This window comes from Myxocyprinus asiaticus, chromosome 2 (assembly GCF_019703515.2).
Source record: "Myxocyprinus asiaticus isolate MX2 ecotype Aquarium Trade chromosome 2, UBuf_Myxa_2, whole genome shotgun sequence".
Lineage (NCBI taxonomy): Eukaryota > Metazoa > Chordata > Actinopteri > Cypriniformes > Catostomidae > Myxocyprinus > Myxocyprinus asiaticus.
In genome coordinates, this window is record NC_059345.1 from 27304941 (window position 1) to 27309604 (window position 4664).

Below are 4664 nucleotides of genomic sequence, written 5' to 3' on the forward strand. Positions count from 1 at the left end.
TGATCAAATCTAGACAGGCCCCATTTCCAGCAGCCATCACTCCAACACCTTATCCTTGAGTAATCATGCTAAACTGCTAATTTGGTACTAGAAAATCACTTGCCATTATATCAAACACAGTTGAAAGCTACACTATATTGCCAAAAGTATTCGCTCACCCATCCAAATAATTGAATTCAGGTGTTCCAATCACTTCCATGGCCACAGGTGTATAAAATGAAGCACCTAGGCATGCAGACTGCTTCTACAAACATTTGTGAAAGAATGGGCTGCTCTCAGGAGCTCAGTGAATTCCAGCATGGTACTGTGATAGGATGCCACCTGTGCAACAAGTCCAGTCATGAAATTTCCTCGCTACTAAATATTCCACAGTCAACTGTCAGTGGTATTATAACAAAGTGGAAGCAATTGGGAATGACAGCAACTCAGCCACGAAGTGGTAGGCCACGTAAAATGACAGAGCGGGGTCAGCGGATGCTGAGGTGCATAGTGCGCAGAGGTCGCCAACTTTCTGCAGAGTCAATCGCTACAGACCTCCAAAGTTCATGTGGCCTTCAGATTTGCTCAAGAACAGTGCGTAGAGAGCTTCATGGAATGGGTTTCCATGGCCGAGCAGCTGCATCTAAGCCATACATCACCAAGTGCAATGCAAAGCGTCGGATGCAGTGGTGTAAAGCACGCTGCCACTGGACTCTAGAGCAGTGGAGACGTGTTCTCTGGAGTGACGAATCACGCTTCTCCATCTGGCAATCTGATGGACGAGTCTGGGTTTGGCGGTTGCCAGGAGAACAGTACTTGTCTGACTGCATTGTGCCAACTGTGAAGTTTCGTGGAGGGGGGATTATGTTGTGGGGTTGTTTTTCAGGAGCTGGGCTTGGCCCCTTAGTTCCAGTGAAAGGAACTCTGAATGCTTCAGCATACCAAGAGATTTTGGACAATTCCATGCTCCCAACTTTGTGGGAACAGTTTGGGGATGGCCCCTTCCTGTTCCAACATGACTGCGCACCAGTGCACAAAGCAAGGTCCATAAAGACATGGATGAGCGAGTTTGGTGTGGAAGAACTTGACTGGCCTGCACAGAGTCCTGACCTCAACCCGATAGAGCACCTTTGGGATGAATTAGAGCGAAGACTGCGAGCCAGGCCTTCTCGTCCAACATCAGTGTCTGACCTCACAAATGCGTTTCTGGAAGAATGGTCAAAAATTCCCATAAACACACTCCTAAACCTTGTGGAAAGCCTTCCCAGAAGAGTTGAAGCTGTTATAGCTGCAAAGGGTGGGCCGACGTCATATTAAACCCTATAGATTAAGAATGGGATGTCACTTAAGTTCATATGCGTCTAAAGGCAGATGAGCGAATACTTTTGGCAATATAGTGTATCTGGTTTGATAAATGAAGCTTAACATTGTTTTTGTGTTTGTTTTTGAGTTGCCACAGTATGCAATAGACTGGCATGTCTTTAAGTCAAAATCTGGTCAAAAATGGCAAAAAAAAAGAAACAGCTTTCTCTAGCAACTCATCAGTCAATCATTGTTTTGAGGAATGAAGTCTATACAAAAAAAACTGAAGATTTCATACAAAGGTGTACACAACAGTCTTCAAATACAAAGAACAACTGGCTCTAACAAGGACAGAAAGAGACGTGGAAGGCCAGATGTACAACTAAACAAGAGGATACGTACAGTAGAGTCTCTAGTTTGAGAAATAGACACCTCACATGTCCTCAGCTGACAGCTTCATTGAATTCTACCCGCTCAACACCAGTTTCATGTACAACAGTAAAGAGAAGACTCAGGGGTGCAGGCCTTATGAGAAGAACTGTAAAGAAAAAGCTACTTTTGAAACAGAAAAACAAAAATAAAAGGTTAGAGTGGGCAAAGAAACACAGACATTGGACAACAGATAATTCGAAAAGAGTGTTATGGATCTTAAACCCATTGAGCTTTTGTGGGATCAGCTAGACTGTAAGGTGCGTGAGAAGTGCCCAACAAGACACATCGATGGCAAGTGCTACAGGAAGCGTGGGGTGAAATGTCACCTGAATATCTGGACAAACTGACAGCTAGAATGCCAAGGATCTGCAAAGCTGTCATTGCTGCACGTGGAGGATTTTTTGATGAGAACTCGTTGAAGTAGTTTAAGAAGTTCTGAATTTTTTTTTTCAAATTGTAATAGTAATTTTTCACGTTATTGTCCTAACTATATATTGTGATCAGCTGAATGCCACTTTGGTGAATAAAAGTACCCATTTCTTTCCATAAGAGCAAAATCTGTACATTATTCCAAACTTTTGGCTGCCAATGAATGTTCTGTTTAAATTACCAAGCAAACCATTTCAGAGAATGAGGGTGGATTGCATTTCCTGAATGTGATGCCCATTTCATTTAATAAAGGTCTCCTCTAAATTATAATATTAATCAGGCTGACCTTGGAGGCTGAATTTTTTGTCAGTTAAAATTGGTCTCTGCTTGCTGAATTACAAACTGCCCCGATGGCCAAAGCTGGAACTACAGTTGAATGCATGCGCACCTTCTGCGCAATATACAGCATGAGCATAAGACATTAGTAAACATTATTCGAATTAAACATTTATTTTAGTAGTTAAAACATTAATATCTTAAAATATGAATGGTATATATAATAAAATCTTGTGTGTCTCTTCCTTCTACACCTCTATACTACTCCAGCCATTTTGAGAACTTGGCAGTGTAGTACTGCAGATATTGTTGACTTTAGTATGACAAATTTTTTCCTATGTCCCTCATTTGTAAGTCGCTTTGGATAAAACATCTGCTGAATGACTAAACGTAAATGTAATATACCCCTAACCCAAACCCTAAACCTGACCCTAACAGTATTTACACAAAAACTTCATTCTTTTATTTACTTATTTGCACAAGTAGTATCATGCTAACTAGAGATCACAAGGGATGTGACGTTAAAGGTGCAACGCTAGTGATTTTCGAAGAAGGATATAGCTGCAGGCAGTGCTCCAAAAAGGGCGGGAGCTTCAAACCTAACCCTTTCCCTAACCCTCACCATGTGTAGAAGTGACGCCCCCTTTTGGAGTTGGCGCAACCCCCTTTTGGAGTAACCCCGGCCCCTTCTAGAGTAACCCCGCCCTCTTTTGGAGATTCCGCCCCATTTGGAGATCTCTGGCCTACAGCTATACCTACTTGGATTTTCGGGGCTTTAACATTCGCCACATGGTAGTGCTTATCTGAAATTCTGCACATCAGGTCCGAATATATCGATACAGGATCATTTATATTTATCATTTTTAGTCTTTTGTAAGGGATTTTCATGAATTTGGAACATGCTAATGTTAAGAACCATTGCTCTCCACAGGGCTTTTTGGTCTAGGCAAAGTCGTAGGATAAATAATTATGTTTGCCATTGTCAAACATGATTCCATTGCAAGAAAAACAGGCTAGGCCTTTCCAGGCCTGGCTAAGGCAGCATTCCCTGTCGGTGTATTTGGAAAGGATGAAAGCTCAGTGTGAACCCAAAGGTCATCTTGTGACCCTGTCTCTGTTTTCACAAGCGGAAGCCTGATCCTTAGTTCTGCTCTTGGAAGTTGGTTAGCAGATCGGCTGCTGTTGTCTTAGTGAGGTGGGTCACACTCTCACAGTAAGGTGCCCGCTGTCATCACTGTGACCTCTGAACTGGCTGATGGCTAGACCCAGGACTCCCAAGACTGAAACAGTGTTGCAGATGACCAAGGACTGAAATTCGTAGTGGGGTCAAAGATCAAGAGCAGTGGACATGGTCTTTATTTATTTACTTTCATTTTTAGGGCTCTGTATCTTCTATTATGAAAACAAATTTGTATCTCAGTTGTGCTGGTATCTTTGCATTTAGATACATTTTAACACATATTTTGCTTTAAATATTTAAAAATCATCTTATACTCACGTGTAATGTTTATATTCCGTTCCCTGCTAATAAAATAAAAATCTATAAGTCTGTCTCTTACAAGCAAAACACAGAAATTATCAGATTATTCTCTCAAGATAAAGCTGTCCACAGTAAAAAAAAAATAATACAAAGTATGATAATGAATAGCTTCTACTCAGAAACGTACGTATTTATAAAGTTTTTAGCTTTACTTAATTTGCATGAACATGTACAACACAAAATCTTAATTATAAGGTGAACTTAGAGTGATACATACAGTAAAATAATAATTGTGAGTTCCTTGAACTTCTTTGGCTTAAAAATCCATAAAATTAAAATTTTAAGTACTACTAACTCAAACAATCAAGTACAGAACTGAAGTTGTGGAGAATACCCATAAGCCCTTGCGCTTGAATAATTTAAGCATGTTTATTTGGTCAAAAGTAACTTATTGGGGCATTTAATTTGTTGTTATTAAGAATTCAAGAGATTTGAGCTCTTTTTAGTATTACTGATGTTGTTTTACTGTAATTAGTTGTTTTGTGTAAAGTCACCATTAGGGTGATTACTGTAGTGTTCCCTTTGGTGAAGTTGGATCCTGTTCAATCTATGTTATTTTTCCTTGTGCATGTGAATGAGTGAAAGAGAAGTGCAGCTTTATCTGCACTTCTTTAGGGAATCAATTGTTTAACGACTGGCCTTGTTATTATTATCTTATGAGAAAATTAAATTAGGTAGAAACAGTAATATTGAAGATAACTGGAAA